The following is a 26,449-nucleotide window of genomic DNA, read 5'->3' as shown; positions in this document are numbered from 1 at the left end:
TATAGCAGCTATTCCTAACGTCAGAGGAATATTGATTTTCCTAACATGGGCACCTAGCTAGGTATATGGAACTTCACTTTGTATTACTTATGATGCTTGATCAGTGTGGAGAAACATGATACCTTGCCACGTATGTGTAGCCCGAGCTTCTAATGCTGATGTTGTTGAACATGGTAAGAAACATCAAGGGAAGGTGGATTCTTACACACATTAGGTACCTAGCTTTGTTGAAACCTGAAGGAAAGTAGACGCTTTCCACATAAAAAATTCCTAAAATTTCTTCTGATACAGTTGGTTGATTTCTTTTCCTCAAATTATGGAGGTAAACTTTCATAACAATGGAAGGATCACAAATCTCCGATTCATAAAAGCAGTCGAGGGAGTAAAGATGAAACTTAATTGTCCTGTTGTAATCTCAGGAGTAGAAGAATGCATAGGCATAAAAAGAGGTAAGAAAACTCTCAGATTGGCTCATTTCTTTATGTTTTTAATGCATGATTATCTCGTGTTAAACCTGGAAGATATTTTCTTTGCTAATTAAAACCCCAAATACTTGCAACTATTTAAAGGATCTTCTAAATTTTGGCGTCAAATGATTTCAATAAATTCTGGAAAAAATATATATTTCAAATTCACTAGAGGAAGTATAAAAAAAATATTTCACCTGAAATAACCTTTTGATGAGTTAAAAAATACTTGAGCACTTTACCCCTGATCTTAATATGTAGTTATTGTATTTCACACTCAGATTGCGTTGTCACATTTACTTGTTCATTCCCTTGGAATGGATCAATTGAATTCCGTGAATGTATTTATACATTCATATCTGTATCATTGGTTACAATGGGCATTTCTCGCTTGCATACACAGAACAAATATATCTTCTTTCAATTGGCACCATTAACTTGCTTTGGAACTATACCCTCGTCCGGTGAGATTGGTGGTAGCAGTGAGGATGGCCATCCATTTTTGTTGTTGTTGTTGTTGTGTAGCAGAGGCAACATCTCATAAATCGAACATTATGTTTCTGCTCCCCCATTCCCAAGTTCCACGTTCAAAACGTTCTCCATCAGGATCATATGACACATAATGTATTGTTCTTGTCATCTCCATTCTGCCTTCGGGTGGTATGGACTAGGAAGAGGTTCTTAACATTGACTAGGAAGAGCTTCTTAATTAGCATATCATAAGAATCAGCAGCTGCATGATGTTGAGAGGTTGAGTAGAGCTGCTCTTGATTTCTCGACCACTTCTCTGAACTCCTTGAATGTCCACTTCTTAATGATGAGTTAGTGAGGCTTCTCCATAAAGGAAGGAAGGAAGGAATGAATGTGTGGAGGGAATGAATGAAAAAGAAAGAAAAGAATGGAATGTGAAGGAGGTTATGAATGATAAATGGAAATAATAAATGAAAATGTTTGTTTTAGCGAAACTTTATATTGACATAATCATCAATCAAATTAAGTTTGGCGACAAACATAACAATTATTAAAACAATACAAAACTCAAACACATTCTCTCTCTCTCTCTTTCTCTCTCTCTCTCTCTCTTGGTAAAAGCACACAATTATATTAATTGTATATAAAATGCACTTAGTTACAACACTTCTTAGTCTCTCTCTCTCTCTCTCTCTCTCTCTCTCTCTCTCTCTCTCTCTCTCTAATCTTCAACCGCACCCTCGCCGAGGGTTTTCCACCACAATGGACCATGAACACAGTGGCCCCTATACATAAAGGAGGGGACCCAAACATATAGCACCATTATGATAGGTCATACGCTCGCTAAACTATATGGTGCAGTCAGAAAGCGGAGCTCAGCGATTATATGGAAACATTAAGTCTTCGAGCACATGAGCAGGCTGGCTTGAGACGAGCCTTCTCCACTATTGACCATATCTTTACACTTAAATGCTTAATTGATCAGACGAAGGCTCGTAAGAAGAAACTATATTGTTGCTTTGTGGACTTCTGCAAAGCCTTTGACACAGTTCCTAGGGAGAGGTTGTTTGATAGACTTAAAAGCTTGGAGATACCAAATGACATGATCTCGGCCATTTATGCTCTATATGAGCAAGTCTTTGGGTGTGTAAGATGCTCAGGTGGCCTATCCAATTGTTTCACTAGCACCATTGGTGTAAAACAAGGTTGCCCCCTATCACCGACTCTTTTTGGGATCTACATTGATGAGATCATTGATTTTATTGCTTGTAAGGGAGTAGCTATCGGGGATAGGCAAGTGAGTATCTTACTCTATGCAGACGACATTGTCTTGCTCTCGGAGTCCAAACACGACCTACAAAAACATCTTAATGCCCTAGATGACTTTTGTACACAACGAGGACTGGTAGTGAATCTAGCGAAAACCAAAGTTCTTATCTTTCACACATCATCCCGAGTTAGGAGTAAATGTCACCTAATCCTCTCTGATAAACCAGTTGAGGTAGTTGGATCATATGTTTTAGTGCTCGTTCAGGTAAATTCTCGATGACCCAAGCAACCAAAGATAGGCTAACGAGAGGGTATGCATCCCTCTCACTCTCCAATCATACTTTCAAGAGCCACGGACTAAGGGATGGCTCTTCGACTCATTAGTGACCCCTTCCCTCATGTATGCATCAGTAGAATGGGCTCCAGGTCTACCATCTTTCATGTGCACGCAAATAGAGAGACCTTTGGTGATGATGTTATCACGTCAACTCCGAAGCAAATCGACAGTACCACATGAAATTATTAGAGCAAAGTTCAGTCTGCCCCCGATGTTAGTAGAAGCACTTTTCGAAGTGGTAGTTTTTATTCATCGAATACATAGCCAACCACAAGGTAGGATATCCCGTCGAGCCTTTGAGGCATCTTGATCCCTATATGCGTCTAGAGACACTAGTTCTTGGTATAGCATTGTGGTGAGTTGGTTATTTGTGAACGGAATAGACATTAATAACCTACCTCCCCTTAAGTACAACCATGGGACTGATCAAAGTCTAATCTCTCATGAAGATCGCAATAAAGTGATACGCCAAGAAATATAGCAAATTTACACTCGACATAAATGGATCACCCCACGAGAGCCACTCCCATCTAAAATGTTGTACTATAAGACACTTCTTGCACTTCTTTAAGTTAGGTTTTATTACACGACCAAGATATCTAGATACATTCTTATCAAATGCACTAAGGGTGGCCATTGGACAACTTAGGATATCATCTCACCAACTTGAGATTGAGAATGGTTAGGCTAATAGAGTCCTTAGAGAGGAAAGGCTATCTAGGTTGTGCCACATAGAGGTAGAGGATGAGTATCACTTCACATTCAAGTGTCCAACTTATGCTGAGTACGGGCAGAATACCAAGATATATTAGGACCCTACCCCACCCTCTCCAAACTATTAGATACCCTAGATGTAAAGAGACTAGGTAGGTATATCTTAGAGCTAAAACAACAAAGGGAGAATAAATTACAAAGTGTTAACCATAACCCTTTTACTACTCATCAACATGTAACTAGTGTAATTTTTCAAGAACAAGGGGAGACAATGAATGTGGATACATGAAAAGAATCGATGGTGATTCTTGTGCAACGAAATAGGCTAGATACCCTAGATGTAAAGAGACTCGGTAGGTATATCTTAGAGCTAAAACAACAAAGGGAGAATAAATTACAAAGTGTTAACCATAACCCTTTTACTACTCATCAACATGTAACTAGTGTAATTTTTCAAGAACAAGGGGAGACAATGAATGTGGATACATGAAAAGAATCGATGGTGATTCTTGTGCAACGAAATAGGCTAGAGATATGTGTTGTGAGTGTGTGTGTATGAGAGATAGATAGATAGATAGATAGATTATATTATCATCTTCGGAGATCAAATATGACCTATGAGACCAAAAATATTACATTTCACGTGATACGTTGTCGTGAAGAAAACCGTCCATAAGCGGAATCGGCGCACCAAGGCGTGGGAACCGGTTCTTCACACGCGCACGCTCCAAGTTGCACATAGAATCGAATTAGGAGGATAATCGGCGGGAACGGGCCCTAACACGAGTAAAGACAAAGACCGCGCGAACAGTCTTTTCGGTCACGCGCGCGAACTGTACGAATCGGCGGCGTAACTGCGCGGGTGCGTGAAGAACGGAGCGGATCCCTGTCCAAAAGGGACAGGGAATAAAGCTGACATGACGGCCTATATAAGGAGCAGGGAAGAGCTGTTGCAGGGATCTCGCGCGGAGAGGACGAAGTGCTGTCGAACCGATTTCGGAGCTTCTCTCTCACTCCTGCTTTCTCTGTCTTCTGCTCCATCGCGTACCTGTGCGGGTTTCGAGGAGGCTTGCGCTGTTCCGTGGAACGCCCCGAGTGCGTCCTGCAGCACCTCCGGCCTGTTTCCCTTTCTGTGCGTCAAGACATACAGGGGGTCGGCATCTGTTCGCCGCCCTGTTCGTTTTCGTTAGTATCTATTTCGTGCCCCACTGTGGGTTGTAATACTTTAGTCTGTTACTTTCTTGCATTCGTAAGTACATATCTTTCGTTGTTGCGTCCATCTGCGTCGGCGTCTATTTGTGATCTCTGTTGTTGGGCCGTGTCCCTGTGCAATCGTCGGTTCTGCGCAATCGGATCTTCGGTTCTGTGTAATCGGGGTCTCTCTCTCTTACCTCTCTCTCTCTTGCTCTTCGGTTCAAGACCCCCGTGGTCCCTCCTCCTTTCTACACGCAAGGGCGTAGCAACCCGACATCTTGGTGAACCCGACGTGAAAGAGGCGGCAGAAGAGTAGGATATGAAGGGGGCGGATCTTGCAGAGGCCATGGCTTCGGCCGTGGATCGGATAGTAAGCGCGCGCGAGGGCACCGGCGCCCTCGATAGAGCTATTGAGGCGGTCGTCGGAACGATCGGTCGATTCACCGGAAAGGATGCCACGAAGTACCTGGCGTCCTACGGTGCGGAAATGTTAATGCGGGACATTCCGGAAGACAGGCGTCTTGCCGGTTTTCCCCGAGTGGCGATGCCGAGCATCCACGCGGAGGTGCTCGAGGTGCGGGCGGAGAGCCGTACCTGGGAGGAGTTCGAAGGTCGGCTCCTGGAGAAATACGGACTGGACGACGCGCTCCGGCTTTCGAAGCGAAGCTTCATGGAGTGGGTGGAGTCTCCCGGGAAAGGAAGGAATGCGTCGGCACTCCTCCGGGAGTTCGAGGAGAACTTCGCGCGCCTTCCGGCGCTTGACAGGATGGTCCTGGATACAAGCCGGGTCCTGCTGTTCATCAAATCGGTTGACGAGAGGGATCGGAGTCACGTGGGCGCCCTGCTAGAAACCGAAGACGGGCTGACAGCCGACTGGACGGCGGTCAAGAGAGCCTGCGGCCGTTTCGACAAACGGCGAGAATGGGAGGATGACAGAGCAACCGGGTCGGGCTCAGTCGCGGCGAGGAAACTCGAGCCGGCGCAGCCGGTGCGAAGGGAAGAGACTCGGGAGTGGCTGGAATCCGGTTCAGCTCCGACCGGCGTGATCAGAGGCTCGACTGGAGGGGCTGCGTTGGAGGAACTGACGAGGGCGATAAAAGACCTCCAAATCGCACAAGCCCGCAGAGAAGGCGGAGGTCCTGCTCGTGACCGACGGCCGGCGGCAGGGAACAGGTGCATGTGGTGCGACGGGGTCGGCCACATCCGAAAAGACTGCGGCGATTTCGCAGAGGCGCTGAGGAACCGGGTGGTGTACCTATGGGAAGGCCGGGTTCACGCCAACGACACGAGAAGGGCCCTAAGCCGAAACGACGGGCGAGGCGGAATGAAGAGGTTGATGGAAGAGGCGGCGGCCCGACACGCGGAAACCGTCCACTACTCGGCGTCGGCCGGTATTCGAGTCGGGGGCGGCGAGGCCCGAAAGGAAAGCAAAGCCGGATTCTGGCCAACGATGCTGGAAGGCCTTGCCGGTGCAGGGCTTAAAAGGGAGGAATCGGACCGTGCGGAGAGACGGGTACGGGAGATGACCGGGTGGAGCGACCCGGTCGAGGAAAAGACGGGCTTCGTGGAAGCCGCTTGCCGGAACTACGAGGCTCTGGTAGAAGAGAAGCGGGTGGGGAAACCCGGGACGACCGGGCCCTCACAGCGATACGAGACCCGGTCCGGGCCACGACGGGACGAAGCCGGCGGGGCCGGTACGCAAGATAAACCCCAGAAGGGCGGGTACCGTCTGGGGACGGAGATAGAAAGAACCACGGACTTACGAAAGGTCCTGGAGGAACGGATCCTCGACAGCAAGGTGGAGCTGTCGCTACGGGAGGTGCTGGGAATCGCCAAGAAGGAGTTCCACGACTCCATCGTGGACTTGGTGAAACGGAAGAGGCTGTCAACGGAGACAGAACCGGAAAGACCGGTGGAAGTGCGAACGACGCACCTGGACGACATGGCGCTGGAAGACGAGTGGGCGGAGAGCCACTATTCGCGGCCACACTGGGCCCGAGCGACCACGGAAACCCCGGTAAAGATCGGCGATGTCCAGGAACCGGTAGTAGCTTTGGTGGACCACGGATCGGAAATCAACCTGATGTCCATGGACTTCTATAAGAAGGGCAAATGGCCGATCAACACCAAGCACGGGTGGAAGATAAGGGCGGCGACGCGCGCCACCGAGGAACTTCACGGGGCCTGCCCGAATGTACGGGTCAAGATCGGCGATGTCGAGATAGACCAGCACTTCTTCGTGCAGGAGTCGTCATCGCACCCCGTCATACTGGGAGAGCCGTACATCACGGCGGCTCGAATGGAGACCAAGGTGCTGGACAACGGTTCGGCCTATGCGCGGGTCAAGAGCCAGGACGGGCGTCATTCGGTCCAGTTTTTGACGGTCAGGCCGAACCACGAGCGTAACCGCGACTCCCTCGGCTCCGATAACCGAGAGGATTTTTAGAGAGGGCTGTCAAGGCGTGGGGCCGCGACAGTCCGGACACCCCGGGAAAACCCCACACCTGTACGATAAAAACAAAGAAACCTTGTACCATAGGTAGGGAATTTTTGTTCTCCGACAGCGGAGCGTGTACGATAGTCGGCATCGGAGGCCGAGAGAAGACAAAGGCGGAGGGGAGACTTCGAGCGTGCGGAGTTCTCGGCCCGGACGAGGAAATCAACGGAGCCGTGGAGGCGGTCTCATTCGACGACACCTTGGGAATGCTGGGAAAGGTAGTCGAAGAAGGCCTTAAGGAAGACCGGACGATACCGGTGTGTTCCGAGGAGATGTACGAAGTCATCGCGGACTTCGGTCGAGGGCTCGAGTCACTTCGGACGGCCCACGTAAGCACCAAGTACAGGACTGTGGACCGGAAGGTAAGGCCAGTCGCGGCACCCTTACCGGAGGACAGCGCGTCGAGAATCAAAGGGGTTGCATCGGACCCTAGTCTACGAGATCCGGCCTGCATAGGGCACACCTTCACCGACGAGACGCTCCGAGAGCTCAAAATCGGTGGGGGCGGGTTCCTACTGCCGGCGGAGGAAGACCGGTTTCGGAGGATGCTCGGAAGGCACGGGAAAGCCTTCGCATTCTCGCCGGAGGAAATCGGGTGCGTTAACCCGACGATCGTGGAGCCGATGGTGATATTCACGGTACCGCATGTACCATGGAATCTCAAGCCAATCCCGGTGCCGAGAGCTCACATCCCGAAGTTGATGGAGCTGTTGAGGCAGAAAGTTGATATGGGGATTCTCGAGCCGTCGAGCGCCCCATATTCGAATCGATGGTTTACCGTACCGAAGAAAAACGGTTCGTTGCGCTTCATCCAGGACCTGCAGCCGGTCAATCGAGTGACCATTCGGAACGCAGGGATCGGACCGACCATAGACGAGTTCGCGGAGGCCTTCGCCGGAAGGTCAATTTACTCGGTCGGGGATCTATACTCAGGGTACGACCAGTTCCAGCTAGCCGTGGAGAGCAGAGACATTACGACGATGCGAACTCCCCTCGGCCTAGTTCGGATGTGTACACTGCCGCAAGGAGGGACCAACTCGGTGGCCCACATGGTGAATGCGATGAACAAGGTTCTGAGGGACTGTATCCCGGACATCACCATGCCGTTTCTGGACGACATCCCGATCAAGGGATGCCCGGTGGAAGAAAAGGACGAGACGATCGGGCCGGACGGATGCCGGCGATTCGTGGCGACGCACATCGACGACTGCGAGAAGGTGCTGCAAAGGCTAGAGGATGCGAGACTCACCTTCTCCGGGGAGAAGTCGGCCTTCGGGCAGTCAGAAATCATGGTGGTCGGACACCTGTGCGGACCATATGGCCGGAAACCGTCTCCGGCAAAGGTAGAAGCCATCTCCGCGATGAAGCCCGACTGCAGCTCGGTCACGGAAGTACGGAGATTCCTAGGGGCATGCGCGTTCTACCACATATGGATCCCGCATTACGCACACCTCGCGGAGCCACTGTACGGGTTGCTGAAAAAGGGGCGAAGGTTCGAATGGCTAGACGAGCACGCGGAATCGGTCCGGAAGCTGAAAGAAGCCCTTGCAGCGGCACCGGCACTCCGGAAGGCGGTATACGGGAAGGGTACCCCGGTATTCATAACGGTGGATACCAGTCCGACCGGGATCGGATGGGTCGTGAACCAGGAAGACGAGGACGGCAATCGGTTTCCGATCCGATTCGGCGCGAAAGTCCTCAGTAAACGGCAACGAGGATACGCCCAGGTTAAACGCGAACTCTGGGGTATTGTTTCGGCGGTTAAGGTCGACAAAGACTACCTGATAGGGACAGAAGTGATCATCGAGACGGATTGCCTGCCGATTCTCGGTATGGTTTCCGGATGCGCGACTCCGGACCTGGCGATGCTCAGGTGGATAGCGTACATCAAGTCCCTGAACCCGGAAATACGACACATTTCCGGGAAAGACAACGCCATGGCCGACATGCTTTCGAGGGCGAGGTTTGACGACGAGGGCGGCATGGTTTCGGAAGACGAAGAAGTCGGCGTGGATTTCTTCGAGGCGGCATACATAACGACCGACGGGATGAGCACTCCGGCGCTTAACGAGTTCGACGCGAGCAAGTACGACGGGGAGTGGCTGCAGATCGGCGGGTTTTTGAAGACAATGACGCCCGATGCGTCATGGACGAAGGACGAGGCCAACCGGATCCGGAAGAAAGCATATCGATTCTTTCTCCGAGATGGGCATTTGTGGAGGCACCCGAAGAAGAGGAACGGCGTCCCGCTCCGGGTGGTGGCGATGAAGGAAGAACAGGAGGAGCTACTGGCGGCCTACCACGACAGCCCTTGGGGTGGACACCGTGGAACGTGGGCGACGTTTGAGAAGCTGAAGGGGAAGTACTGGTGGCCGGGATTGTACCGGGACGTGCATCGGTTCGTGTCAACTTGCGAGAGTTGTCAGATGCACTCGATAGTCCGACACCGGGACGGGCTTCACCCTACGTACCCTCCGACTATCCACTTCAAATGGATGGTAGATCTGGTGACGATGCCGATGGGGGTAGGACAGATGCGGTATCTGGTGCTAGCGCGGGAAGACCTGACGAACCAGGTGGAAGGCCGAGCCCTCCAGAACAAGACGACCGCGGCCGTGTGTCGGTTCCTGATCGAGGACGTGATATGCCGGTACGGGTGCGTCGGGAAGATCGTGGCTGACCGAGGGGAGTTGGACGCCGAGGAAGCCGCGGAGCTGTTCGATCGGCTGGGAGTCAAACTCTCGCTCACCACTGCGTACAACCCGGAGGCGAATGGAAAGGTGGAGCGCGGGCACGGGCCGATCGTTAAGGCGCTGGTTCGGGCATGCGGAGGCCAAGTCGGTAACTGGCCGCGACTTCTACCTTATGCTTTGTGGGCCGACCGGACTACGCACAGTTCGGTAACCGGGTACATGCCGACAGAGCTCATGTTCGGCCAGAAGCCGGTCATGCCGATGGAACGAACAATCTCCTCATGGGCAACGGTCGACTGGAGGGACGAGATGAGCCGGGAGGAGTTGTTGGCGGCGCGTATACGACAACTCGAACGGAGACCGGAGGACGTGGAGACGGCTGCAGAAAAGATCCGAGTGGCGAGGATAAAGAACAAAGCCAGGTTCGACCGAACGCACCGACTCCGACCGAAGAAGATCGAAGAAGGCGACTGGGTGCTCGTCTACGACAGCAGCCTCGACAACCAGCACCGAGCAACGCGGAAGTTCGCACGGAGATGGTTCGGGCCGTACACGGTACAGGGCGCCAACGACAACGGGACGTATCATCTGGCGGAACTCGACGGTACGAGAATAGCGATACCCGTGGCCGGGAAGAGGATCAAAGCTTTCAAGAAGCGGCACGACGACGAACCCGACCCGATTCTCCTGGTCGGCAGCGACGAACGATCCGAAAACGAGGAAGAACCGACGGGCGAGGAATGAAGACGGGCCGGTTTTCTCCGTCCCAACTCTCTTGGCGCATGCCGGAGGATGCGCGGTTAGGTGGGGGCGGATGTCGTGAAGAAAACCGTCCATAAGCGGAATCGGCGCACCAAGGCGTGGGAACCGGTTCTTCACACGCGCACGCTCCAAGTTGCACATAGAATCGAATTAGGAGGATAATCGGCGGGAACGGGCCCTAACACGAGTAAAGACAAAGACCGCGCGAACAGTCTTTTCGGTCACGCGCGCGAACTGTACGAATCGGCGGCGTAACTGCGCGGGTGCGTGAAGAACGGAGCGGATCCCTGTCCAAAAGGGACAGGGAATAAAGCTGACATGACGGCCTATATAAGGAGCAGGGAAGAGCTGTTGCAGGGATCTCGCGCGGAGAGGACGAAGTGCTGTCGAACCGATTTCGGAGCTTCTCTCTCACTCCTGCTTTCTCTGTCTTCTGCTCCATCGCGTACCTGTGCGGGTTTCGAGGAGGCTTGCGTTGTTCCGTGGAACGCCCCGAGTGCGTCCTGCAGCACCTCCGGCCTGTTTCCCTTTCTGTGCGTCAAGACATACAGGGGGTCGGCATCTGTTCGCCGCCCTGTTCGTTTTCGTTAGTATCTATTTCGTGCCCCACTGTGGGTTGTAATACTTTAGTCTGTTACTTTCTTGCATTCGTAAGTACATATCTTTCGTTGTTGCGTCCATCTGCGTCGGCGTCTATTTGTGATCTCTGTTGTTGGGCCGTGTCCCTGTGCAATCGTCGGTTCTGCGCAATCGGATCTTCGGTTCTGTGTAATCGGGGTCTCTCTCTCTTACCTCTCTCTCTCTTGCTCTTCGGTTCAAGACCCCCGTGGTCCCTCCTCCTTTCTACACGCAAGGGCGTAGCAACCCGACAACGTGTGAAAGTGAGTAGTGACTCTCGATGTTCAAGAACTTTACCAATGAATGTTGCAATCGAGAGTGCACATTGTGGTTGTGAGAGGAATTCATGCAAAGATTGGGCTCGATCGAAGAGATGTGGAAAGCATGGTCGAATATGATCAAAGGCAGAGCATTGTATCAAAGTGTGATACTCAGACTCGCGAACTTGTTTAGGGCAAAGTGTGCATAGCCGACCACTCTCATCACTTGTACCCCAACGCCCTGTTTCACATCGCAATGCATGTGAGCTAAGTCGCATGGAAGCAATGGTTCGAATGGCAGATAACAGTATGGGCTCTAACATGTATGGATGTGTACGATTTCCCCGTTCCGCAAAGAATATGGTTTTGTAGTTAGGTGCAACATGTGTAGTATAATGTGTGAAGCGTGAGCCTCCACATTTGTCCCATGTCATGATACATTGGCGTTGCAAAAATGCCTCATTTACAGAGGAATCTAATGATGCATCATGAAGCAAGTGTCTCGCATCCCATCTACCAAACCATTTTTCTATATCTTGCATCCAACCGGAACACAAAATTTTGCTTTTATGCGTCTTTTGGATCTTTTTGCTTGCTTCCCACGCAATTCTAGGAAGTCGATGTGAGGGACTTTTTTGAACCTTAAGCATGTATTCAACAACCCTTTCCATGGCCATGATCTCAATGGGAAGCGATCCCGTCTCAAGGAGGAGGAGGGTGTAGGGCGTTTGTTTCTTAACTTGTAGAAACTTGGTAAGAAAATGCTTTTGGACATTTTCAAACTCTTTCCACATAGACTTAGGGATGCTACCGCCCCATACTTCCACCCCATAGAGAAGAACTGGTGTCACCAAAGTGTCAAAAAGATATTTCTTGAGGACCCAACACTTAATATCTCCAAGATTGCATGTGTTCTCAAATGCATAGTATGCTCGTTTGCCCGCCTCTAAGCGGCGTGTAGCACATTCATTCCATCTATGATTTGAAGGAACTTCAAGGCCAAGATATTTGAAGCTTTCCACACATTCAAGTGGCTCATTGTTGTACATAATGCATGGTTTATCTCTTTTTTGGCTCTTCACACGCATAATCTTTGTTTTAGAGCTATTGACACTTAATTTAGTATGCATGCAAAAATTTTCCAAAGCCTTCATAAGCTTTTGTGCATCTCCTAAAATATTTGCAAAAAGCACTACGTCATCTGCATATAGCAAAAGCATAATCACAACATTCCCAATGGCAACTTCTTCAACGCATTCTTCCTTTGCAAACTTGGTAACCATTTCTTCCAATTCATCAATGCATAGACCAAATAGTGTTGGTGAGAGTGGGCATCCTTGCTTAACACCAATAGTGCTTTTGAAAAAATCTGAAAGTTTATCTTTCATGCGCACACAACATATAACCTTCTCATAAATTCGGGAAATTGCAAGCATATATTCACTTGGCACCTCAAGTTCTTCCATTCGCCTCCAAAGATGCTCACGAGGTACCATATCAAAAGCTTTCTTGAAGTCTACAAAGCAACAATATAAACCTTTACCTCTAAGGCGACTTTCCTCCATTAATACTCGAAGGGTGATAAGGTGATCAATGGTGCTATGGTGTTTCCGAAAGCCAGCTTGTCCATAAGCTCTCTTACCACTTTTTTCAGCCCATACACTTATCTTTGATTCCATTATACATCCAAATAGTTTTGCCATTAATGAGCCAACCATGATGGTTCGATAGTTGTTTACATTATTTATATCTCCACCTTTATGTAAAGGTTTGATCCAATTTGTAGTCCAATCGTACGGCATACCATGTTGCAATGCATCATTAAACATATCGCTTATCCATATATGTGCTTCCTTTCCCGTCCATTTGAGCATTTCAGCCTTTATACATTGAAGATCGCTTGCCTTTCGAGAGGCCAATTTCTTAAGTCCTATGCATATATCTTCAATTGTAAAGAAGGAAGGCATATGTGAAAGAGAACCATAACACATCATCTTTCCGGCAAGAGATAACTCATATAAATTCTTACAATGCATAGACAAGTCGTGAAGAGTTAAGTCACCATAACTCTCAACACGTTTTCCCTTTAGATTTCCCCAAAATTTAGCACATGCATGTGCTTTCTCTTGCGTTTGGATAAATTGTTGAGTAACTTCCCATATTCTTCTCTTTCTTTGAATAAGCCTTTTATACTCATGCAAATGCTTTTGGTAATTCTCTTTATCCTTAACTACATCCAAAACCATAAGGCACTTTCGAGCTTCACGACATTCTTTATCAAACCATTTTTTCCTAAGTTTCTTGGTGCATTTCCAAGATGTGCGGTTGGTCGAAAAACATTTGTTTGTACATGAGAGAATGACTTTCTTGAAAGCTTCCCATTTGCATTCTAGTGTGGCACCATGTTGTATCTTTGTCATTTGTAACATATCCTCAACCATCTTGGAATACATGGGTGCTCGCTTAAGGTTCATGCTCAAGTGCGGTTGTTTATTATCTTCAATAGCCTTCTCACAATCAAACCTATGCATACATTTGAGATCAATACATAAAGGCCTATGATCTGATTCCAGTGTCCATTCACCAAGTGAGAATTTATGTATACGATCCAAAATACCTTCGGAAAGTAGCACATAATCAATCACACTATTTCCGTTGTATTTTCTACATGTAAAACCATTAGTGTTGGGCCATAAGGAAATACCATTTGCAATAAGCAATCCGGTACTATTGCACATTTGTAGGAGTAACTTCCCAAATTGGTCCGGATCTTTTTCATCGCTAGAAGAGCGGTTATACATTTGCATATCCTCTTGCATCCTTGAGATATGTGGCATGAAAGATTCTTGTGAATCAAGTTGGAAACTTCTTGTACGAGCATTCATGTCACCAAAGACAATAACTTCCCCTTTGGATTTGAAATAAGCAATATCATCTTCTAGATTGGCAAACGGTTGATCTTTATCCAAACAAGCATAAAAGTTAGAATCTTGATGAGGAATGTAACATCCAACAACAAAAGTGGGCAAATCATTAGGTGTTTCTATTTTGAGCCATATGTAGCATTTATTTTCATCATTTTTTATGATTGACACATATTTCTCTATTTCCTTCTTAATCAAACATGCCACCCCTCCTTGTCCTCTTCTTTGTCTTGGATTTTTCTTCCATATCAAAGAGTGTACATTATAGTTTCCTAAACCTTGAATCCTTTGAGTATCATGCTCCCATGTTTCAACAAGAAGTGTGATATCCGAGTCATTGGTGAACTCCTCTATGCCAAATCCCGCATTCCATGGGTATCCATTGCAATTCCAAAAGCATAGTCGTAAAAGGCGTGGGTTAGTCTCATAGATCACGTGTCCCTATTTGCCTACATTTCCATCTTTAGGCACATCCTTAACCTTGTTTTTCAATCTTTCTTCATATGCTTTACGACGAGCATTTTGTTGTGAGATAGTACGATCTTCACTCACAAAGCATTGTGTACCTTTGAGGTATACCCAACTATTTTCGAGTATGATCCGCCGCTTTGTATCATCTGTCATTGTGCATACAATAGGCCTTTCTCCGGAGCGAGTAACACCATGTTTCCCAACTCGGTGTGCCCCATATACATTCACATCTGACATCCCATAATGCATGCTAAAAAATTCACCAATGGCCTTTCCAAGGGATGCGGGTGTTTCCATACTCTCTTCTTTAATCCCACGGACGACAATGTTCTTTGATCGTCGTTCGCGTTCTTTCAATTCTCGGACATCTATGCTTTCTATATTCTTCTCTTGATGCATCACATGCATATTAGATGAGTTTGATAACACATCCCCACCACATACATCGGCCCATGACTTCGTTGTACATACATTTTTCATCTCACTTACATCCCGCCTCATCGTATCCAATTTTTCTTCTTTTAATGCTTCCTTTAACTCAATCTTGTTAAGGCGCTCATTTGTTTCAAATGAAGCTCTTTTACATTCTTGAATCTCTTCTTGAAGTTTTGCAACCACTTGTTTAAGACTTTCATTCTCAATGACAACACTTTGGAGCTTAGTATTCTCTTTCATTAACATCCTAATCTCTTCACCTTGCTTGTTTATGGTTTCTTGAAGAGAAATTAAGTGACTCATAAGCATTTTGTCCATTGCATTAGAATCAAGATTTGTTGGTGATCTCGGCTCATTATCAATCATACCCCCAAACTTTGCGGCGGTTTTACGAGTATTTGCCATTGTAGGGATAAACCGTACGGGAAAAGAGAGACAAAGAGGGAAGGAGAGAGAATGTACCTTTCACTCGATTTAGGGCTTCAAAATCTACCTTCCGTTTGAGGAACCGTGGGGCAAAGATGGCTGCGGATGAAAATGCTCATAACTTCTCGCCACGGTAACGGAATTCAGTAAATGAACATTCTTTAGAAAGCTCTCTCAAAGAGCTTTCCAACGAGCTAAAAGATAGATTAAAGAGACAATAGAATACTCAAGAAGATGTATATTACAAAGGAGATTAATCAACCTAATTACAAAGTAGGAGGAGAGTGCTTTATATAGTCACTCTCTCATTAGTGAAAACTCATTAGTTATGTGTCATAGAATATGATTCTATGACACATAGTTAATGTGTAGATAAGAGTGGTGACTTTTGACCTTTGAGTGCACACTCTCAAGGGTGTGTTCACACACTAGACTAGGTTGAGCTTGATTCTCTACACGCCCCCTCAAGCTCAACTGTGGTCGGCTACTTCGGTTGATGTCCGCTTCGGACGGTATCCGGTTTTCACTTGTACTCCCCCTCAAGCTTGGCAAGTCAAGGACCGTCAATCCAAGGTCTGACAGGAATTGTTGAAGCTTTGGTGAAGATGTCGGCTGTCTGAATATTCGTAGTGATATGTTGAAGGTCGACATCGCTAGCTTGAACACACTCTCGAATGAAGTGATAGTGCACTTCGATATGCTTCGTGCGTGCATGGAACACCGGGTTCTGAGCCAGATAAATATTGTTCATGTTATCGCAGTAAAGGAGAATCGGATCTTTGATGGGAATGCCCAGATCCTTTTTAATATCTTCTTGAGCCATACGGCTTCACATGCAGCCACCGTCGAGCCCCTGTATTCGGCCTCTGTGCTGAAAGAGCGACAGTTGGTTGCTTCTTTCTACTCTAGGAGATGGCTCCACTTCCAAGGGAGAAGACGAAACCAAAGGTTGATCATCGGTCGGCTTTGTAGCCTGCCCAGTCGGCATCTATGTACCCCTCGAGTTGAATTGGTGTGGCCGACTTATAGAGAATGCCATAGTCCATCATCCCCCTCACGTATCATAGCATTGTCTTAGCACAATCCAAATGGATATCTCGTGGCGTTTGCATGAACTAGCTAAGAAGGCCGACCAGATAGCTCAGGTCTGGTCGAGTGATCATGAAGTAGATAAGACTACCAATCAGTTGTCGATATGGAGTTGGCTCACACTCTGTGGTGCCAGAATTGGCATCTAGTTTGAGGTTTCGGTCAAGAGGTGTTGCCACAGACTTGCACTCAGTCATCCCAAACTTGTATAACAAGTTGAGAATGTACTGCCGTTGGGAGATCATAATCCCGGCTAGAGTCCGAATTACCTCGATACCAAGGAAGTAGTGGAGCTCTTTCATGTCCGTCATCTCGAATTTGCTGGAGAAGAGGGACTTGACCTTGTTAATGTCGACTAGATGCTTACCTCCAATGACCAGATCATCCACATATAGGATGATGACAATCAGACTTTTGGAATCGCTTCTTACATATAGAGAATTGTCGGATTTTGACATTCAGAAACCGATTCGATGAAGATATTGTGTTATCTTCGAGTGCCAAGTGTTAACTCTTAGGGCCGGACAATGGCCTAACACAGGGTGTCTACGGAAGACACTTCACCAAAGGGGTCTTATGGCAAGAGGATTAGGCTCAACGATTAATCCGACTTAATTAGGTCACTTAGCAAGATCGTCCTTAATAATCACACGCGTAAGATATAACAATGAATGCAAAACGGCAATTAACACACAGAGATAAAAACACGAAGCTTCATTAATTATCCGCTCCTCATTACATTGTATCCGGGCCTTTAAATAGGTTCCGGTTTGTAGTACAAAACGGTGCCATCCACACCTGTTCGGGATCGGTCCGGATCCGGAACGGAATACCGATTCCGGTCCGTCCGTCCACACTAATAGCTTACTTACAACCATTCCTTAATAATTAAATAACTCCTTCGTTTCACACTCTAGTCTCCTTTGCCAGCCGTTAACACATGGCACGCCTGTGGGACAGTACCTTGTACGTCGAATCCACCATCCGACCCTTGCTATTCTTCGTCCAAAATATCCAGAATGCTTTGTTCGAGAGTCTCCAATGGTTCATCTGGAATTGGTTGTTGTTGTTGTTGTTGTTGTTGTTGTTGTTGTTGCTGCTGCTCCGTTGATGGCTGCTGCGACTGGTCCGTTGGTGGCTGCTGCGGCTGCTCTTCCATTTGTTGCTCTGACACCGGCGTTACCGTCGTTGCTCCCTCCGTCGTAGTGGTCTCCGGTTGACTGGTTCCGGCCTGGCCCTCGTCCGACGACGGTTCCTCATCACTAAGGTTAACCGTTGCCGCTTCCCGTGCTTTTTCTTCCCGAACCCGGGACTGCTCGTAGCTCTCAAATTGGATTTGAGCGTCCAGCCTATCATCGTCTAGCTCAGCTACGAGTTGCCGGACCTGCACCAGCTGTTCATTCGCCAGGACTTGGAAGTCTTCGGCCAGCTTGTTCCGTATGGCGGTGAAATCCTCGGAAGTCAACGTGTAACAATCATCTCCTTCCTTCCGCCGGTTTTCCACGTCTGCCCGTAGCAATTGGAGTTCCGCCGTATTTTGTGCCCACTTTGTCCACCATCTTACGGAGCTTTCATCAATCAAGCGTTTTGTCTGATTCAGCCATGCTCGGAGGATACACTGAATCCGGTTCGTTCCCATCTGCGATTTCATCTCCGCAGCTTGCCGTTCCTCCTTCAATTGCTTGATGATTTTGACGTTGTCGTCCGCCTGCTCCTTGTAATGCGTCAATTGCCCTTGATATATGCTTTGTAATTTTTGCAATATCGTTGACGCTCTCTCCCTTTCTTCCTGATGCTGCCTCTGGAGCTCCATCCGGACCTTCTCCGCCTCGTCCAAGCGTCTTGTATTTTCCGCTCATTCGTCGGCGAGCGCCGTCGCGGCCTGATCAACTTCTTGTCGGAGCTCGGCCATCCATTCCTTATGCTCCGTTTCCAGCCGTTTGTAGTCCCGGTGCAGGTGCTCAAAATCATCTGTCTTTTGCTTGAGCCGTACGTTGATCTGTCGACGGGCCCGGTCCTCGCGGTCCTTCTCCTCCTTTAGCCGTTCAATTTCCGTTTCCGTCGTCTTCCGCAACTTGTCTTTTTCCTGCAGCACTTTGTCTTTTTCTTCCGTTAGCAGGTCGTACGCTTGATGGCCTTTCCGAAGGCTCTCCTCTGCCCGGCGGAGGTTCTCAGCAGTCTTCTTTAATTCTGCTTCGGTCGCTGTCTTCAATTCCCGTTCACGGCTCCTTAGCGCTTCTTGTACGGCAAGTTCATCTCTCAATTCCGCAAGCTCCTGGGCTTGCGCCACATCTTGTAGTACAAAACGGTGCCATCCGCACCTGTTCGGGATCGGTCCGGATCCGGAACGGCATACCGATTCCAGTCCGTCCGTCCACACTAATAGCTTACTTACAACCATTCCTTAATAATTAAATAACTCCTTCGTTTCACACTTTGGACTCCTTTGCCGGCCGGTAACACCAAGCAAGTGGTGCTTGCTTAAGGCCATAGAGAGGCTTCTTGAGTCGACAGACGTCTTTCGGATGAATGTTGGATTCGAAGCCGGGTGGTTGTACCATGTACACCTCCTCTTCTAATTCGCCTTGAAGAAAGGCGTTCTTGACATCCATCTAGTGAAGGTGCCACCCTTTCGCTACTGCAAGTGCTATCACGGTTCGCACGGTTGGCATCTTTGCCACCGGGGCAAAGGTCTCTTCATAGTCGACGCCCTGTGTTTGTGCGTAGCCTTTTGCTACAAGTCGAGCTTTGTAGCGGTTGATGGAACTATCGGCACTATACTTCACTTTGTATATCCATCTGCAACCGATTGCCTTCTTATGCGGTGAGTGAGGGACGAGATCCCATGTCTAACCGGATTCTTCTCTCGGGTAGAGCGACGAAGTTTCTCATTTGCCGATGTGAGTGCTTTCTCAACTCCGGATGACCTCATAAGACACACATCAAAGCCATCGAACTCATTATCGAGTGAATGAGTCGATTCGTTTGCCGTTGAAGTGATCATCTTCATATTCTGGCATTTTGGCCTTCCCTTTGTCCATCTTTGGACTTGGCCAAGATGAGCTTTGGTTGCTCGGAGGCTCGGAGGCTCTTGTGGTCCGCTCAATCTGGTTGAGATCGGACTCTCTTCGAGTATTGACCTTAGTTGATCATCGTCTTCTGTGTTGTCGAGATCGTTCATAGATGGTTTCGGAGGAGTCGGCTCGGGTTTGTACCATGATGTCGATTCGTCAAAGACGACATCCCGACTTCCACGAGTCTTCCGAGTAGAGGGGTTGAAGCACTTGTACCCCTTTTGCTCCAATGAGTACCCCACGAGGATGCACTTCTCTGATTTTGGGTCAAGCTTCTGTCGCTTCTCATCGGGAATGTGCACGTATACAATGGAGCCGAATATCCTTACATGGGATAGATCCGGCTTCTTCCCATAGTATTTCTCATGCGGGGTGACGTCCCTCATGCACTCCGGATGTTGTGCACCAGTTCATGAGGTAGACGGCGGTATTTGCAGCTTCTGCCCAATATGACTTAGGCATATGCTTCTCGTTGAGCATGGCCCGTTGTCACGTTATTACCCGCGTGCGTGTGTGTAGAAGGGGAGGGACCACGGGGGTCTCGGACGAGGGAGGAAGGGAGGCCGAGAAGTCGATTCCGGAAGCGTTCCAGAGGCAACCGAACACAAGAGAGAGAGAGAGATATAGCATGCACGCGACACCGACTCTTATGCACAGGGAACAAGGGTTATGCTCCCGACACCACCAAATACGCCAATATACACAAACAGATATGAGTATAAATATTACAAAGGAAAAATACAACCCCGGCTTCGAGCCGGACCAGGGTAGGGTAGGTTACAACAACAACCTGTTGCCAAGCCGCCAAGCTGGGAGCTCTCGGGCTCGTCGTGTCGAGCGGGGTCTTGCATAGGAGACCGAGCAGAAGCAAACCCTGAACAAACATGAACTCTCAACCCACGCAACGAGAAAGAAGAAACCGCCAAGATGAAACCCTAGAATGAAGTAAGAGAACTGCCTAACCCTAAATCTAACGGTATACCCTCCTAACTCAAAATGGGCAACCCTTCTACAAAGGGCGCTCCCTTCCTTTTATAGAACAAGGAGAGGGATGCGTAACAATGTGGGATAAATCCCTTATTACATAGGATCCTCTGTCCCGAAATAACTACTGTCCAGCCCAGAATGGCGCCCCTATCATTTACACAATTTCTATAAGGGTGAGTGCACATGCTCCACCCTGCCCAATCTTCCGATATTCCCTGGTTTCTCACTATGGCCCAAACTCTTCACGACATCCGCCCCCACCAAACCGCACGTCCACTAGTACGTGCCATGTTCGGAGAAGTGTGAGAGATTCCGGCTGACGAGGAGCCGGTCTTCCGTAATCTGCATTCCGGCTGCCGCGTCGCCCTCGCCTGTCCAAACCGTCGGCCCTGGTTCCTTTTCCGCATTTGCCTCGCCGTAGGCTTGTTCGACCCGTCGATAGGTCATTCGCCGCGATCCCGTAATGCGCTTGCTTCCCCATTGGCCCTATTCTTGACCACATGCACGCCTCTCGTTCCTTCAGTTACGCGGTATCCTCCGTCCGAGGGGCACCCGAGATGGCCCGATTGGTCTCTGTCGACTTCGTGTCGTTCCGGTTCTCGTTCTGCGGTGATCTGCACAAATGCTCGGTTTTGTTGCATAAATTTGATTTATTCTTTTAGGGCACAAAGTTTATCTCGGTTAAAGAATGTGGCTGAAAACCTATGAGGACTAGCGGAAAGGTAATCCTTGATGGTGGCAAGAAAAATGGATTTTGAGAAGAATGTACCAAGTTCAAGGACAAAAGAGATATTGATAAAGATGAAATCCACTTGAAGAAAGCTAAGTTTGAAGTTTGATGGAATGCTAAAATCTTGCCTATCGTAAGATTCATATTTTCTAATGGGCAATTCTTAGCTGTCCCAGGAGTCAATTTCACATTTACCATGGAAATGATGCCACAACTGTACCAACAACTGTCTCAACAATGATGCCTGCATAAGTTATAGTGATATTCAACATATCTGTATTTATTTGTGTGTAATGGTCGAAGCAATGGTAAATTGTAACGAGGAGGTGGAGGTAGAGGTAGAGGTATGGGGCACGCACTCCTAACTTTATTTGGAAGTAGAAAAACAATTGATTTTGTAAGAGAAATGTCTACTTGGTGTTTGAGGCATATACCCGTGTTGGTATACATATATATTATTGTACTTAAATGATGGAGTAGCTAGTAGTTTCTTTTTATATAATGTAGTAAAGATTTTTTAGGAATAAATCGAATGTATTTATAAATCTTTAAGATGCATGGGTCATGACTCGTAGTCGTAACATCCTCAACCAAACCAATCCTTGCGTGAATTTCTCTCTTAATCAGAGTCTCAATTTTGACATTATCTAGCAAAGTCTTGAACATCAAGAGTTATACTCACTTTCATATGTATTATATGATGTCAATTTTCTTTTTGGGTGTCCTAGACTAGTTCAATTTGTTGAGAATCAAGCTCAACTTGGTCTAGTGTGTGAACTCACCTTGAGAGTGAATACACACTCCAACGGTCAAGAGTCACCATTATGTCACCACTTTGTATTCTAGCATTTAGTGTGAGTCATAGAATCATATTCTATGACACATAACTTATGAGCTTTCATATTCCCCATGCTCCATGAGTCTTATAGTTAATGAAGAGAGAGGGTGACTACATAAAGCACCCTCCTCCCACCTTGTATAGAGTTGAGTCTTTCTCCTTTGTCAATATACTTTTACCTTACATATTCTCTATTTTTCACTCTCTCTCTCTCTCTCTCTCTCTCTCTCTCTCTCTCTCTTACACACACACATAACTCACATCTCTTCTGCTTCACAAGAATCCATCTGTTGATTCTTTACATGGTATCAGAACGATTTGGTAGCTCGATCTAGCCCATTCGCCTGATCGTGATCGTGTGTTGTGCTCTACGCCGACGACCAAGAACCAGCTCATAGCTATCGTAGCTTCGCTACATAGCTCGCATTTGAAGAGAGAAGAAGAACAAGAAGAACCGAAATAATGAATACTCAAATGGGGAGCGCTCTCCCTACCGAGAAGTTGGATCAAAACAACTTCGCATCTTGGGAGTACAAGATGCACCAATACCTTGTCGGACAAGGCTATTGGAGCTACATCAAAGGAGCGCATGAAGACCGACCCGCCGAAGAGGCTCCTAGATACGCGACATGGGAGCAAGCCGCAAGCCGCATGATGTATTGTTTGGCGACATGTGCTCACGACCACATGCTCGGTTACATTCGAGAAGCCAAGACGCCGAAGGAAGCGTGGGAAAATCTACGAAAGATTTTCGCCGCCAACACGACCGCGAGGAAGCTTCAACTCCGCAAGAGTTGAACAACATTCAACAAAGGGACATGTCCATCACAACATACACCTTGAAGATCAAGGAGCTTTGCGACTCGCTCGGCTCAATAAGTGTAAGTATACATGATGATGAGATGGTGCAAATATGCCTCGGTGGCCTTGCACCATGGTTCGACGCGATGCGAACCGCCGTTCTAGCATGGGAGAAATCTCCCTCCTTCGAGCTCCAATCAATGCTATTGGTCGAAGAAAACCACGTGCGTACAAGGAGCAATGAGTCGGAAGGCCACATGCTCTACACGCACTCTAATGGAGGAAGAGGACGCGGACGAGTGAGAGGCTGATTCAGCCAAGGACAAGGCGGACGAGGTTCGACCTATGACAACAACTCCCAATTTCGGCCGCAAAACGGAGGCCAACGAGGAACCTTCGCAAGAAGGGGGAGCTTCCACTCCGGCCCGAGCTGCCAAAACGCAACCGAATACGGATATTGCGGAAAGCTCAGCCACCACGAAGAAGAGTGCCGAAAGAAGATGCGTGAATCGGCTTCCACAAGCCGACAACTCACGAATTACGCACACAACTCCGACTACGAAGAGCGTGGCAGAATGTTTATGATGAAACATAGAGCAAACTCTATGTCAACCGCTACCTCAACTAGTGCCTCCGGTCCGGAAGATGTATGGTTTGTCGATTCCGGTGCCTCGAACCATATGACATCGCATCAAGAATGGTTCCGAGAACTTCGAGAGCCGGACCGACCCGGCTATGTCGAAACCGGAGACGACACTACGCACCCGATTCGGCACATTGGCAATGTTCCGTTTAGAAAAGAAGGTAAGCAAAATTACATTAAAAATGTCTTGCATGTACCGACCATTACGAAGAATTTGGTCTTCGTCGGCCAAATTGTAGAGCAAGGGATGCAAGTTCGATTTAATCAAGGTGGTTGCTTCATCGAAAAAAAGGGCAGACTCATCGCACGCGGACGAAGAGAGGGCCGGATGTTCATTCTCGATTCACACGAGATGAAATCCGCCATGTTCGCGAAAAACACGAAAGCCGACTCCGACATAGAGCTATGGCACAAGCGAATCGGCCACATCAATCTCAACAAACTCAAAGCAATGAAATCGAAAGGAGTCGTCATCGGACTCCCGACATTCAAAGAGAAGGAGATTGAAGGTGTATGCGAAGCATGCCAATTCGGCAAGCAACACCGACACCAATTCCCGAAAGAGCGGAACGTGAGCAAAGGTCTACTCGACGTAGTCCATTCCGACGTATGGGGACAGGCACAGACAGCTACATTCGGCGGATGCCGATATTACGTGCTCTTCATCGACGACTTCTCTAGGCACACTTGGATCTACCCGATGCGGCAAAAGAGCGAAGTGTTCGGACACTTCCAAAATTTCAAGAATGAAGTCCATTCCGACGTATGGGGACAGGCGCAGACAGCTACATTCGGCGGATGCCGATATTACGTGCTCTTCATCGACGACTTCTCTAGGCACACTTGGATCTACCCGATGCGGCAAAAGAGCGAAGTGTTCGGACACTTCCAAAATTTCAAGAATGAAGTCGAGAAAGCCACGGGCCGACATGTACGATGCCTTCGATCGGATGGCGGCAAGGAGTACTTCTCGGACGATTTCACGGTGTACCTCCAAAAGGAAGGAATTCGGCGAGAATTCACTTGCCGACACACTCCACAACAAAACGGAGTAGCCGAGTGCAAAAATCAGTACATCCTCGAAGTAGCGCGGGCCATGATGAACGAGAAGCATATGCCCAACTCATATTGCAATGGGCCGAAGCTGCAAATACGGCCGTCTACCTAATGAACCGGTGCACAACATCCGGTGTGCACGAGGTCACTCCGCACGAAAAATACTTCGGAAGGAAGCTGGATTTATCGCACATCCGGATATTCGGCGCGATAGCGTACGTGAACATCCCCGACAAGAAGCGTCAAAAGCTTGACCCGAAGTTGGAGAAATGTATCCTCGTAGGATACTCACTGGAGCAAAAGGGGAACAAGTGCTACAACCCCTCAACTCGAAAATCTCGAGTAAGTCGAGACGTCGTTTTTGACGAGTCCGCATCCTGGTACACACCAGAGACAACTTCGCCTCCACTTGACCCGGAATTTGCCGAACAAGAGATTCAAGATGAAGATAGCCTTACGCGCATGATCGAAGAAAGTCTGATCATGACCCGACTGAACGGACCACAAGAGCCTTTGAGCGATCAAAGCACATCGCGACCTAGCCCGAAGATGGACAAAGGAAAGGCGAAAATGGCGGAATATGAAGACGATCGCTTCGACGACGATGAATCGACTCACACGACAGTGAGTTCGGCGGCTTCGATGTACCAATCGGAGCTAAGAAAGCCCTCATCTCTGCAAATGAAAAGCTCCGTCGATCCACTCGTGAAAAGAACCCCGTAAGCTGATTCGGCTACAACGAGTATATGCAATACCATTACGCCTTTATGATGAAGGTAGCGACAATACGGGAGCCGGAAACCTTTTCGAAAGCCGCGAAGGACCCACGATGGATCGAAGCAATGAACGAGGAGATGCAGCCACTACGGAAGAACGAGACGTGGGATCTCGTTCCCACCTCACCACACAAAAAGGCGATCGGATGCAGATGGATCTACAAGGTGAAGTATAACGTCAATGGCTCCGTAAACCCCTACAAAGCTCGACTCGTAGCGAAAGGTTACGCTTAGACGCATGGCTTCGACTACGAAGAGACCTTTGCCCTAGTGGCAAAGATGACGACGGTGCGGACCGTAATTGCAATTGCCGCGGCGAAAGGGTGGCACCTCCATCAAATGGACGTCAAGAACGCCTTTCTACAAGGCGAATTAGAAGAGGAGGTGTACATGATCCAACCACCCGGCTTCAACTCGAGCACCCATCCGAAAGTTGTTTGCCGACTCAAGAAGCCACTCTATGGCCTCAAGCAAGCACCGCGTGCTTGGCATTCGAAGATAACGCAATATCTTCATCAAATCGGCTTCCGTATGTCAAAATCGGGCAACTCCCTCTACATACGAAGCAATTCCGCAAGTCCGATCATCATTATTTTATATGTGGATGACCTAGTCATTGGAGGTGAGCATCTCGTCGAAATCAATAAGGTCAAATCCCTCCTTTCCAACAAGTTCAAGATGAAGAATATGAAGGAGCTCCACTACTTCCTCGGCATCGAGGTAATACGGACTCCGGCCGGAATCATGCTCTCTCAACGACACTACATCCTCAACTTGTTACACAAGTTCGGGATGGCTGAGTGCAAATCCGTGGCAACCCCGCTCGATCGTAATCTCAAACTAGATGCAAACTCCGGCACCAAAGCGTGTGAGCCGACTCAGTATCGGCAACTCATCGGGAGTCTCATCTACCTCAC

At 48.3% G+C, this 26,449-nt stretch overlaps 2 protein-coding genes and 1 non-coding gene across 4 annotated transcripts in view; 1 reads left to right on the top strand and 2 right to left on the bottom strand.

The window, feature by feature from the left end:
- UBP25 (ubiquitin-specific protease 25) overlaps positions 1-26,449 on the bottom strand; it is a 47,238-nt gene that overhangs the window by 2,000 nt on the left and 18,789 nt on the right. The gene's annotated exons all lie outside the window — the stretch shown is intronic.
- Positions 1-26,449, bottom strand: part of LOC147865910 (protein TORNADO 1-like) — a 44,803-nt gene that overhangs the window by 12,440 nt on the left and 5,914 nt on the right. The window lies entirely within an intron of this gene.
- LOC147865911 (small nucleolar RNA SNORD36) lies at positions 639-720 on the top strand. Its single transcript, XR_015529583.1, has one exon. It is a non-coding gene; the product is annotated as a small nucleolar RNA SNORD36 (small nucleolar RNA).

This window comes from Azolla caroliniana, unplaced genomic scaffold (genome assembly GCF_043228905.1).
Source record: "Azolla caroliniana isolate FFs.n. ecotype wild unplaced genomic scaffold, voAzoCaro1.0.p SCAF_3, whole genome shotgun sequence".
In the NCBI taxonomy this organism is placed as follows: Eukaryota; Viridiplantae; Streptophyta; class Polypodiopsida; order Salviniales; family Salviniaceae; genus Azolla; species Azolla caroliniana.
Note: the sequence above shows the minus strand (reverse complement) of the source record. Positions and strands in the feature narration are given on the sequence as shown.